General features: G+C 42.9%; 1 protein-coding gene and 1 pseudogene across 2 annotated transcripts in view; one reads left to right on the top strand and one right to left on the bottom strand.

The window, feature by feature from the left end:
• Window positions 1–13,764, top strand: part of UBE2L3 (ubiquitin conjugating enzyme E2 L3) — a 49,050-nt gene that overhangs the window by 20,199 nt on the left and 15,087 nt on the right. The gene's annotated exons all lie outside the window — the stretch shown is intronic.
• LOC114509301 lies at window positions 3,755–4,810 on the bottom strand (annotated as a pseudogene).

The following is a 13,764-nucleotide window of genomic DNA, read 5'->3' as shown; positions in this document are numbered from 1 at the left end:
AGGGAAGATGGGAGGTGAGGCTGGAGAGGCACTTTTTAGAGATACTTCATTTTGACTGTGGCAGTTTAGGTTTTAACCTTTAAACACGTTTTTATATATAATTTTTTATTAGAAGTTCAGATGTGATGTTTCAGGGAGAAAATAATCCCATAATCCCTTCATGAAAAAAGTCACCCAAGCAGAAACTCTGTTCCCATTAAACAATAACTTTACATTTCCCTGCCCCCATTCCCTGGTAACCTCTAATCTTCTGTCTCTATGAATTTGCCTACTGTAGATAGTTTATTAAAATTAGTCATATGCAAAGCATCGCAGGTTCGATTCCCAGTCAGGGCACATGCCTGGGTTGCAGGCCACGGCCCCCAGCAACTGCACATTGATGTTTCTCTCCCCCCGCCATCCTTTCCCTCTCTAAAAATAAATAAATGAAATCTAAAAAAAAAAATTAGTCATATGCTATTTGTCTTTTTTTTATTTTAAGGTTTTATTTTTTTTATTTTTAGATAGAGAAGAAGGGAGGGAGAAAGAAAGAGAAAGAACATCAGTGTGTGGTTGCCTCTCATGTGTCCCCCACTGGGGACCTGGCCTGCAACCCAGGCATGTGCCCTGACTGGGAATCAAACCAGCAACCCTTTGGTTCACAGCCTGTGCTCAATCCACCGAGTTACACCAGCCAGTTCTCTTTATCCTTTTTTATCTGGCTTATTTCATTTATCATAATTTCTTCAAAGGTTATCAGTATTGTGTCATGTATGGAACATTATTTTTATGGATGAATAAATTCCATTATTTGTGTATAGCATATTTTGCTTATCCATTCAATCTATTTGTGGAAACAAAGGGTGTTTCTACCTTTCGACTATTGTGAATAATGCTGTTCTGAACAATTGACATGCAAGGATCTGCTTAAGTTCCTGTTTTCGATTCTTTGGGGTGTAGATACATGTAAGAGCAGAATTGCTGGATTTTATGGTAATTCTGTGTTCAACTATGAGGAATCAGCAAACTGATTTTCACAGTAGCCGCACTAGCTTACATTCCCACCAGCAGCATACAAGGGTTCCAGGTTTTCCACATTCTCACCAACGCTTATTTTCTCTTTAAAAAAATGTTGTAGCTATTCTAGTCCATGTGAACTGGATATATCCTGGTGCACCCCCCCCCACGTTATTTATTTATTTATTTATTTTCCATTACCATTTGTCCCCCTTATATTCCCACCCCCACAATCACCACACTGTTGTCCATGAGTCCTTTTTCCTTTTTGCTCAGCCCCTCCATCTTGCCCTGCCCTATCCTCAGAGCTATCATCTCCTGGTGGTTTTGATTTGCATTTTCCTATTGACTAAGGGTGTTGAACATCTTTTCACATGTCTTTGGAGAAATGTCTACTCAAGTACCTTGCCCTTTTTATTTTCTTTAAAGACTCTGTGGATTTTTTTTTTTTTTTTAAGAGTAGCTTTACACCTGGGCAGTGTGGCTCGATGGTTTGAGTGGTTTGTGTGCTGGCCTTCGAACCAAAGGATTGCTGGTTCAATCCCCAGTCAGGGTATATGCCTGAATTGCAGACCAGGTCCCTAGTAGGGATATGTGAGAGGTAACCACACATTGGTGTTTCTGTCCCTCACTTTCTCCCTCCCTTCCCCTCTCTCTAAAATTAAATAAGTAAAATTAAGAGGGGGAAAAAAGAGTAGCTTTAGGTTCACAGCTACTTGAACCTTCCTAAGAGGAAGGTACAGAGATTACCACATACCCTCTGCCCGCATACATGCATAGTCTTTGTCAGCATTCCTGGAGAGGGGCACATTTGTTATCATTGGATGTGCACTGATGCATCATAGTCACCTAAAGTCTATAGGTTGCCACAGGGCTCCTTCTTGGTGTGGTATATTCTGTGAGTTTGAACAAATGTATAATGACATATATCCATTATTCTAGTATCATCCAGAGCACTTTCACGGCCTTGAAATTCTGTGTTCTATCTATTCATCCCTCCCTACCCCTCTCCCTCTCCAACTCCCATAGCCCTCTGGCCACTCAGATCTTTTTACGGTATTCATAGTTTTGCCAATTCCAAAATGTCATAGTTAACATTATACACCCTGAGGCTTTTTAAAAAAATACTTTTTAAAACAATTTATTTAATTAATTTTTTTTAGAAGGGAAGAAGGGAGAAAGAGAAACATCAGTGTGTGGTTGCCTCTCATGTGCCCCCTGCTGGGAACCTGGCCTGCAACCCAGGCGTGTTCCCTGACTGGGAATTGAATTGGTGACCCTTTGGTTCCCGGGCCAGCACTCAGTCCACTGAGCCACACCAGCCAGGGCTTCTCTTCTTTCTTCGTGTGGCTTCAAGTCAGTGTGCATGTCCTTTCATTTAGCCCAAAGGACTCCCTTTTGTGTTTCTTTTAGACAAAGTCTACTAGTGATAGAATCTCTCCATTTTTATCTGTGTATATCTTAATTTGTCCTTCATTTTTGTAGGATAGTTTTTGCTGACAGTATTTTCCTTTCAGCACTTTGAAAATATCATCCCACTGCTTTCTGGCCTTTGTGGTATGGTGAGAAATTAGGTGTTTGTCTTACTGAGAGTCTGTTCTATGTGACAAGTCATTTCTCTCCTCTTAGTGCTTTCAGGATTATTTGTCTTTCAATGATTTGACTGTCTTGGTATAATTCTGCTTGGAGTTCATTGAGCTTTTTGGGTGCTCACTGAGTTTCTTGGCTGTATAGATTTATATCTTTTGTGGAATTTGGAAGTTTTTGGTCATTATTTATTCAGCTACTCTTTCCGCCCCTTTTCTCTTCCTTCTCCTCTGGGACGGCTGGAATGTTTGTTGGTTGGCTCCAAGGTGTCCCTATGCTCCTAAGCTCTGATCGCTTTTCTTCAGTCTTTTTTCTTTCTGTTCCTTTGATGGAATCATTTTCCTTGTCCTAACTTCAGGTTTGCTGGTTCTGTTGCTTGCTCAAATCCACTGCTGAATTGTTCTAGTGAGTTTTTCACTTCAGTTACCATACAGTTTAGCTCCAGAATTTCTGTTTGGTTCCTTTTTATAATTTCTGTATTTTTATTGATATATCTCATTTTGTTCAGACAATACATTTCTGGTTTTGTTTAGTTCTTTGTCCATGATTTCCTTTATGTCTTTGAGCATGTTTATGACAGTTGATTTTAATCTTCTGTCTAGTAAATTGAGTGTCTGAGTTTCTGTCATTTGTTTTTTTCCTTTACATGGCTCATACTTTTTTGTGTCTTTGTATGTTTGTGATTTTCGTTGTTACTGAAAGCTGGACATGTGAATATTACAATGTGGAAGTTAGACTTCCCCCTACCCCGGGGGTTGCTGTTCCCGACTGTTGAACGCTTTGCTTGTGTTCCACCAGTGTCTTGTTTGAAATTTTCTGAATTCCAGGAACTTAAAAAGAGCCTCAGTCTTTGCAGACTGGCTCTGTGCTGCAGTACTTGAACTTGCTGGTCAGTTGTCATCCTACCTCAGCCTTCACTTTTGGCCTGTGGTGAGCCTGTAGCCAGCCAGCCAGCCCGTGGTGAAAGCTTCAGATCTTCCCAGGTCTTTTCTGAGCACGAATCCTGTCAGAGACGTGTGTGTGGCTTGCGTATGGCTTTCTCAGCTCCCCAGTATACCTGGACACCCCTCCCCCCTTTTTTGAGGACTCGTGGCTGTTCATTGATGTCTGAAGAAATGGTGGCCCCAACCTTCAAGGCTAAGACACAGCAAAGAAGCTGCTCTCCCCAGGTTCAATACCAGTAGACTTTCTTATGTCTCTGAGTCTCCGGGTCCCCATCACTTCCTCTCCCAGTGTCTTCAGAAGGGGCCCATAGGTTCTTTCTAGATCACCCGCCCACTGACTTGTCTTTGGCGCCATCATTCCATGTTTCAGGGACAGTGCCACCAGCTCTAGGAAATCCAGGTTTGGAAATAATTCCTTCTGATCTTACGGAGACTCAGACTCATTCTCCCTCCTCGGGGAATCTCCATTCCACCTCAGTAGGTTTCCTATCCACAGGATCAACAAATTTGCCCTGGTCGTGTGGATCGTGGTTCCCTGGTGATCCATAGTCTTGCACCCTAGTGGTCATGTGTGCTCAGCTGCCGGGTAACTTGAACCACTTTGCCTTGCTTCCTGGCATGCTTGCCTTCTAGGGCCTCCACCCTGTCCCCACAGAACAGATGTCAGTTTTCATCAAACTGGGCCCCACAGCCACCAGGCACACTGCCTGGTCTCTGAAGGGTTACGCCTCTTGTCTGGGTGCCTGGGCGGCTCATCCTGTAGCAGTAGTTTGGGGGCAGAGTGTCCTTGGATGCCAAGGCCAACCAGGCAAAGAGACACATGATTGACAGCTGTGAAAAATTCCCTAGCCAGTGAAAGACCCAGAAACCTCTAGTACTAGTCAGCTTTTCACTCCCTGCTACCTGGACACTTTAGAATGCACTGATGCTCCTCAGGTTTCTCCCTGGCCTTCCTCCTTGGCCTTAGGCAATGCATTGTGCATCTCAACTGTTACCTTTGGCTCCGTGCAGCTGTGGGTTTTCATGACCATGCAGTCTTTCTCAGCAGTGCCTGTGCTTTCCCCCCTTGCCTGGCTTCTGAGTTAGGCAAAACGGATGAGCACCTTGTGTTAGTTCCTCAGGTACCCCAGAGAGGTTAGAACAGACAGGCACAGTAATATGAATAAGGTCTGCTCTGCTCCTTCTGGAAGTGAGGACCAGGGTTCCACACTGGGACAATGCCACCATCTTCAAAATGTCTGCTGCCTAGCCAGGGAAGGGGGTGGAAAAAGTGCCAAAGATTCCCTGCTGTGTTTCAGTTGCCTTTCACTTAATTCTGTATTCATTTGGTTGCTGTAAACCTTTGTTTTCCAGAGTTCTGACAAAGTTGGTCAGACAGTTTCTGAAATACCATTATTTAATGTTTCTGTGGAGGAATGGGAGTTCGGAGATGCCTGCTTTGCCATTTTGCTGATGTCACTCCCTAATTTTTTTTTCTCTTAATCAGGAATTAGTGGATTTCATTAAAGGGCATATTACTGTTGTTTCCTGTGTATCAACATTTCAGCCAGACAGTCCACATAATGTAATGGTCATCTCTAAGATTATAATGGAGCTGAAAAATTTTTATAGCTTAGTGACGTCAGTCTGAGGTTCTTCCCCAGAGTGTGGAAGTGTGTAGAGTGTGTATATAGAGCCCCTATCAGCAAATGGCCTCTAAACGTATTATTCATAAAGTTTGGGCCCTCTGTTAACCATGGGTAGTACATTTCAGCAGATAAATTTCTTCTTGGGGTTCACAGGTTTTTTAAGTGGCCTGTTTATTAAATCTTTCTTTTCTGGATTAACTCCTCCATCACAGTTGACTCTCGGCATACCTTGTTTCATTGCACTGTACACTGTACTGCAGTTTACAAACGTGCATTTCTTACAAATCGAAGGCAAGTCCCTTCACCATCAAAAAAAAAAAAAAAGATGACTCACTATATTGCAATATTTGCCTTATTGCAGTGGTCTGGAACCAAATCCATAACATCTCTGAGATATGCCTGTATTTAAAATAATCCATTGTATTACGTTTACTGGTGTTAAAACAGAAAATTTAACTGAGTAAATTTGAAGATGATTGTCTTTATTAAACAATTCATGAATCAGTAGCATTCAATCTAGTAACTAGAAGGGGTGTTCTGAGGACTTGTACAAAATATAGATTGTAAGGTCTTTACAGAAAGAATGGTGGGGCAAGGGAGCTATTAAGAAAAGAAGAGAAGAGAAAAGAAAAGATTGGATTCTTTTTTAGACTGGGACATCTTTTGGGGGGAATGGAATGGCAAGGGCTTTTACCGTGCAGATTGCCTCTGCTTTCTTGGCGGGTTGTGATGATGGAGAGAGCCTATGTAACAGATCACCTTACTGATGCTTGACCAGGAAATTTCAGGTTGCTTGATTAAGAGCACATTTCTGGCCCTGGCTGGTGTGACTCAGTGGATTGAGCGCTGGTCTTATAAGGAACCAAAATGTCGCTGGTTCGATTCCCAGTCAGGGAACATGCCTGGGTTGTGGGCTGGGTCCCCAGTAGCGGGGTGTGCAGCAGCCGTTGCCGTGTCTGGCACATCAGCATTTCCCTCCCTCTCTTCCTCCCTCCTTTACCCACTGTCTAAAAGTAAATAAGAAATAAAATCTTTTTTAGAGACAGAGAGAGGGGAATGGAGGAAGAAGGAGAGGGAGAAAAACATAAATGTGTGAGAGCTACATCAGTTTCCTCTTGTATGTCCCCAGCTGGGGACCTGTGAGCCTATGGTTTTTAATGTTACTCTATATTCATATGTGAAATTGAGTTGTGTTTTCTGTGTTAATAGGTTTTGGTAGGTGGTCATATCGGCTACATGTATCACAAAATAAAAATTTCATTTTCTTTCTGTGTTCTGATTTGCTAATTTTTGCTTTCATGGTAACTTCTGCTTTTTTAATATGCTCTCTTCTATTTTCCTTGGAGTTTGATGTCTCCTGCTTTCGTTGGTGCTTCTTTGTTCTTTTCTAACTTCATGATTTGAATGCTTAGTCCTTTAAGGTGGGAATACATCCTAGCATGAGTTCCGTTCTTGCCTGGGCTGCTCCTGGCCTATGTTACTGTCACCCCGAACTGCTGCTGCTGCTACTGCTGCTACTGCTTTTATTGCTTTTACCTTTTTTGAGAAGGTAAGACATGTACAGGTGAAAACATTCTAACAGTGACAGTGAGTCTTCCTTCCAACTGCCTGTGCCTCAGTTTCTCATTTGTAAAATGGAACTAATAAGTACCTGCCTCTTGCAGCGGTCAGGAGTTGATGATGCTTCTGGGCCTAGCACAGAGCAAATGCATTGTCAAGGTAATGCCCTAGTCAGCCTGCCCCTGAGTTTCTTTGTCTTTGGGCTTCAGAGCAGACTTGTGTGTTATCTTTGTATCCCAGCCCTTGCATATTAGAAGCTGCCTCAGTAATTGTTTTTAAAACCTACCGGAAGTTCTCTGAAAGGGCCTGTGCTTCCCTGGTGTTCACCCCGCCAGCCTGTTGGGAATGAAGTAGAGTCTCTGACGTCGCCTAGTTTCTCCGACCTCCGTTCTGGCTCCTAGTGCCCCCATCAGTGCCCACACACCAGGTTCTGGTGAGCCCCTTTAGAATAGTTTTGGGGGTGGCATTAGGTACACTAATAACATCCATCTCACTTCAAAAACGGCAACTACCTTGGCCTCTGCGTAGGCTTTTCCGTCTCTAAGGTTCTTGACAGCACCTCCCAGACTCATCACCTGGTCCCCCCTACCTGGGCTTAGGTGCCTGACTCTCTCGAGGATCTCTGCTCTCTTGTGCCAGGGACTACAGGTCAGTGCTCTCTACCAGTTGACTCTGAGCTGGTGTGAAGCTAGAGTACTCAAAGCCAACTAATTATTGAAATAAATACCTGTTTATTCACTGTCAGAGAGAGCTATGCCTTCTCAAGTCCGTCACGCCTTCTGCTCACGAAGCCATGTGTACGCCTTCCACTTAGGGTCTCCACCCTGCCCTCCTGAGTTTTCTGTGTCACTCCCCACCCCCTGTTCTCAGTGGATCATGCCCTCTCTGCGTTCCCTGAAGTCTCTCTTGACTGCAAGTAAGGAAACTGCCAACTCAGCTTAGCTTCAAAAAGGGACAGTTACTAGATTCTGCCTGTCTTTGGGCTCCTGTCCAGCTGTCAGCTGCTGCAGAAGAGACTCGAGCAAGCCAGGGTGTCCAGGGTAGAAGCAAGACCTCCATTCCCCTTCCCAGCATTATTGTGTCCCCTCTGGGCACTTTTAGTCGTATGACTTTTGCTTTGCCAACTGTGTCATGGACTATCTATTTCAGTGAGTTCTGGTTTAGGCAGAGGCCTTTATCTCTTTCCATCCCACTTCCTGTGCCTAGCACTGTGTTACACATAGTAGGTACCCCACAGATATCTTATAAATTGAATGTGTAGTTCTAGAGCAGTGATTCTCGATTGGATTGCACTGCAAACTGCATTTTGGTGTGTGTGCACAAAATATTTGTGTGGGATTGTCCCTGTTTCTTGTCCACTAGATGACAGTAGCCACCGTTGACATTGGGGCAACCTAAGGACACCCTCAGGTACTTCTGAACTTCTCCGGTAGAGATGACGCTGTCCTCGGTTGAGAATCAGTGTTCCTGAGTGAGCTTTAATTTTTTTTTAAGTTTTATTGAAATTCACAAACTGTGCATTTCATGCATTTAAAGTATACAGTTCAATGGCTTTTAGTGTATTCAAAGAGTTGTGCAGCTATCAACATAATTTCAGAACATTCTTTAATAGTCTTAAAAGAATCTGCCCTCAGCCATCACTCTTAATAGATGTAGCTATTCTGCAAATTTCATATAAGTAGAATCATACAATATATGACCTTTTGTATCTGGTGGCTTAGCATAGTGTTTTCAGGGGTCACCCATGTTGTAGCATATATCTGTACTTTATTCCTTTTCATTGTCATAATTTTCCATTGTAGTGGCTATGTCATCATTTTCTTATTCAGTCGTCAGTTCGTGGGTATTTCAATTAGTTCCACTTTTTGTCTATTGTAAATAATGCTGCTATTAACATTCGTGTGCAAGTTTTTATGTGAATGTATGTTTTCATTTGTTTTGGGTATTTACTTGGGAGTGGGATTGCTGGGTCATATGGTAACCTTATGTTGAACCATTTGAGGAATGCTGGGCTGTTACACCATTTACATTTCTGCCAGTGGTGTGAGAGGGTTCTGGTTTCTCCACATCCTTGGGGACAGTTGATATTGTCCCTCTTTTTGATTGCAGCCATCCTACTAGGTGCAGAATGGGTCCTCATTGTGGTTTTGATTTTCATTTCCTTGATGGTTGAGGTGATGAACATCTTTTCATGTGCTTGTTGGGCACATGTATATCTTTATTAAGGTTTATTTTCATTTGAGAGAGAGAGAGATGTGGTGGAAGGGAGACAGAAACATCTCTGTGAGAAACACCGATTGGCTGCATTCTGCACATGCCCCAGCGGGGGACCGAGCCCGCAACCCGGGCATGTGCCTTGATTGGGAATCCAACCAGCAGCCTTTTGGTTATTGGACAATGCTTCAACCAGCTGAGCCACACTGGCCAGGGCTGTGTTTTGTGTTTTTTGTTTTTAGAAATATCTATTCAGGTACTCTGCCCATTTTTTAACTGGGTTATTTTTTAAATTATTAGGTTGTAATTAGCTTTGATTTTTAAAAGCAGTAAGATACGTTTTTCTTGTGTCGTGAAAAGCTGTTTTATTTCAGTGAGTGTACTGGAATTGAATCCCTACCTCCTAGGTTGGTGATGAGGTTCTCATTCCTCCTTTGTTGGTGCTGTAAGCTATGACTGATGACTGGGATACAGAGATGTGGAAACGTTTTCTCTTCTGTGTAACAACTTGCAGTGTACTAGGTTCTGGGGTCACTGTGTTCCAGCTATGCTGAGCTATTATTCTGAGAGCCGACATTCTTGGTCATATTCAAAAGAATAACATATGCACTGGTGTTAATGATTTTATCATCAAGAAGAGAATTTGAGGCCCTGGTCAGGTAGCTCAGTTGGTTAGAGCATCGTCCTGATACACTAAGGTTGTGGTTCGATCCCTGTCAGGCACTACAAGAAGCAACCAATGAATGCATAAATAAGTGGAACAACAAATCAGTGTTTCCCTGTCTCCCTCTCCCTCCACTCTCCTCCTGTCCTTCTCCCCCACTGCTTCTCTCTCTCTCTAAAATCAATACATAAAAATTTTTAAAAAATCTGATAGGTTGGCGATTCAGTTAGCAAATGTTTAAGGGCTGGTTTTGAGGACACCTCAGGTCCCTGCTCTCAGGCATGTCCTGTACTAGTAGAGAAGGTAGGTAATCAAAATGCAGCCATCAGAATGCTGTAAGAATCCCACCAGAACAGCAAGAGACCTTTGCCACCATCTCACAATACGTGTAAATCAGACCATCATGTTGTACTCCTTAAACTTACACAGTGATGTATGTTAGTTATGTCTCAAAACGGGGGGTAAAAAGTCTTGAAATTAGAGGTGGTTGCACAACATCATGAATTCACTAAATGCCACTGAATTGTACACATTAAAATAGTTAATTGTATGTTTGTGAATTTCACCTCGATTTAAAAATTTTTTCCACTTGTGACAAAACCTGAAAAATTGCTGCTGCTAGTAGGATATTGCACTATCTGTGAGGCAGTTTTGGTTCTCCTTCCCTCCTTTTCTGTTGGCTCTGGTTACAGTGTGGTGTTCTTGATCAGAAGCCCTTGGCATAGTCCCAAGCACGATATAAAAGCTCCTTCCACGTTAGAGGTTATTTTGGGGGACAAGGAAGATTTGCCTCAACTTTAGCCCAGCCTTCAGGGAGGCTTGATTTCCTTCTTGCAATCTTCTTGCAAGATTTGTAACTCAGATCTCTCACCTACCTTTCTGTGTTCTTCCTCATTTGTCTAGCCCATTGCACCTGAAACCCTCACTCACCAGACTCCTTAGTTTCTTCTGTACTGCCCCTTCTGGCCTGAAGGTAGAGCTATGTCCCTCCCTTGGGCCCAACACTGGCCTGCCCTGTGTTTCCTGCTCTTTTCTGTTAATTCTTCTGTAGCTTCTTCCTTCTCCCTTTCTGTAGCTGTAATTGTTGAGACCACGTAAGGGGAGCCCTGTTTTCTGACACAGGGCCATGTATAAAAATAATTCTCTGGCAACCTTAGGATACTGGGATTGTGCCTTCCTGTTGGGGGAGGCTGCCGAGCTTTCACAAACCAGGCACAGGCTTTGTGAACAAAGGCCGCAAGTCACTGTGGCCTAGTAGATAGAAGAGGGGGACATCTGCACTGCAGACTGGAAGACAGTCACAGCAGCAAGAGTAAAGTTACGAGAGAATGTAAACGGTATGCCTAGTTTTGTAGCTGCCTCTGAGTAGTACGTACAGACATCTAGAATGAAAAGCCTTTGTGCATAGTCTGTGCACAAAGAACGTACGTGGCCCTGCAGCAAGTGGCTAACAGCTGTTATCCTGGGGGATGGGCCATTTAACCCTTTTTTTTTTTTTTTTTATTGTATGGATGTTAATTTCTATGGAAAAAATAACAATAAAGCTACATCAGTTCTTGAGGGGAAAGTGAATTATGCTGTGAGAGGTACGTGAGTTCAGAGGAGGGAAAGTTCCTTATTGAAATCAATTTATAGAGATTGTGATTTTAAAATTAGATACAGTTTACCCTGACTAGTGTGACTGTTTGGGCATGGTCCCGTCTCGCAAAGCTGGTTGGATTTCTTGTCAGGGCATGTGCCTTGGTTGTGGATTCAGTCCCTGGTTGGGGTACATACGAGAGGCAACCGATTGATGTTTCTCTCCCTCTCTTTCTTACTTCCCCTCTCTCTAAAAATAAATGAGATCTTTTAAAAAATAAAATTAGATATAATTCAGAGAGTAGTTTGGTCATAAAAGATCGGCAAACCAGTTCTAGAAATACTTATTCCTACTAATACTTATTTTCAAAGGGAGTATGATGGAATTTCTTAATGTTGAATATTCATTGACTGTACTATGGAAAGTCCTATAAAACAAATTATTGAAAAACAGTACAAAGAAATCATGTCCTGGCTGGTGTAGCTCAGTGGATTGAGTGCAGGCTTTGAACCAAAGCATCGCAGGTTCGATTCCCAGTCAGGTCACATGCCTGGGTTGCAGGCCACGGTCCCCAGCAACCGCACATTCATGTTTCTCTCTCTCTCTCTCTCTCCCCCTCCCCCCTCCCCTCTATGAAATAAATAAATAAAATCGTTTTAAAATGTTTTTTAAAATCTTTAAAAAAAGAAATCATCTTCAGAAAGCAAAGTTAGTGAAAGATGAATCTGCTAATTGAGCAGATTTTGTGATTCAGGCAACCAGGAAGCTTGCTTTCAGAAAAGATTATATAAATACTTAACAACTTACAAAGGGTTAGAGATACAGTCTGTGTTCAGAAGACTCATGTGCTTGTATCGGCTTTTGTCAAGACCCTGGAGTGGACCACGTGGGTTTCATAAAAACATAAAAACCAGTCGGGGACGACAGAATAGGCCACCTCTCCTTGCTCCTCTGTAATGAAATGGCTGAACTCCGGAGGATAAGCAGCTGGCAGGGCAGGCCTGTGGTAGCCTGGGTTTTGTTAGCTTGCTGGGTTAAAAAGGATTAGCCATGGGAAAGGATGCTGCCCAGGGGTTGCCACCAAGTTGGACAGAAGTGGCGCACAGAGGTAGAGCTTTGTATTTATGAATGTTCATAATTTGAAGTGTTTAAGATCTGTAGTGGATTTAAAAAAAGAAGTGGCACAGAGCCTTCGGTTTGTCTGGTGTTTGGAATGAAGATGGGACAGCATGTTCAGTAGATCCAGACCAGGAGCCACCCCTGCGCTGTCAGTCATGAGTCCTGAATGTGGTGTCAGTCAGCTGTGCACACTCCATGGGGCTGTGCCATGTGGCAGCAGTCCAAGTCAGGGAGTGGTTTTTCTATGGTTGCAGGAGAGCTATGTGGTGTCCTGACTACAGCACAGGGAAAGCAGTGACACAAAACTGGCTTCTCTGGAATAGTTGAAGGACTCAGGATCTTCACTTGAGGAATGGTAGACATGGGTGGGGTCTTTGGATTCTTTAAGAGTTGCCATGGGGAGGAAAGATTTGATTTGACCACAGGGTTAAAAAAGCCCCAAGCGGTTTGGTGTCATACATGGAAGAGCTTCCTTTTGGACTTAGTTGCCACAAAGTGACTTTGTGCCTTGGGAGGCTGAGGTCAAGACTGTTGCCCTGGCCAGGTAGCTCAGTGGGTTAGAGCACTGTCCTAATACACCAAGGTTGCAAGTTTGATTCTTGGCAGGGCACATACAAGAATCAACCAGTGAATGCATAAATAAATGCAACAACAAATTGATGTTTCCCTCTCTCAATTCAATAAATAAATGTAAAAAAGCGGGGAGGGAGAAGACGACTGTGAAGAATCTTGAGATTTTCACCCTATTTGTAAGCCTAACGTGGTTGCTTGCCACAGTTTATTGGATGCCAGAGAAGACACGAGACTTCTAGACAAAGAACAGTTTAGCATACATATAGCAGCAGCAGCATGAGCTTCATCACACTTGCATCAGTTCCCCTTGCCATCATGTCCCACAGAGGTGGAGAGGATGGGACCAGACAGATGCCTTTTCAAATGTGGGTGATAACAGCATGCAGGGGAAATGAACTGGAGATGAGGCAGAAAAGCATCTAGCATATAATAAGTGCTTGATAAATGATCAGATCTTACATGCATGCATAGAATGGCTAGAAGCAAGTACAAGGAAATGTGGGTTCTTTGCATAAAAGTGGTATAGAAATTATTTTTATCTTAACCATACTTCTTATGAAATAAATAAAACACACTTTTAAACCAGTCACTCTTATAGAAAGGGAATGTGGATGAAAAGTGTCTTGGAATTTAGGCATGGATCGGATGAGGCTGTAAAACATACGTGTTAGGCTCATTGCCCGCAACAACTTCAGGGAAGAAAAAGTAAAATTTAAAGTCTGTGAACGGATTTACAACATGTAAAATTATCAGCAGAAATTAATTTTACATTTCAAAAAAATCCTTCTTCACAGCAATAGGAGCTGAAAGGAACGCAGTGCATCCAAATAAAGGAAGGAATGACAGAAAAACACCGGGCAGGGCCTTGTGTGGAGGTAAAATACTGACATCTGAAATGGC

This window comes from Phyllostomus discolor, chromosome 13 (genome assembly GCF_004126475.2).
Source record: "Phyllostomus discolor isolate MPI-MPIP mPhyDis1 chromosome 13, mPhyDis1.pri.v3, whole genome shotgun sequence".
In the NCBI taxonomy this organism is placed as follows: domain Eukaryota; kingdom Metazoa; phylum Chordata; class Mammalia; order Chiroptera; family Phyllostomidae; genus Phyllostomus; species Phyllostomus discolor.
Note: the sequence above shows the minus strand (reverse complement) of the source record. Positions and strands in the feature narration are given on the sequence as shown.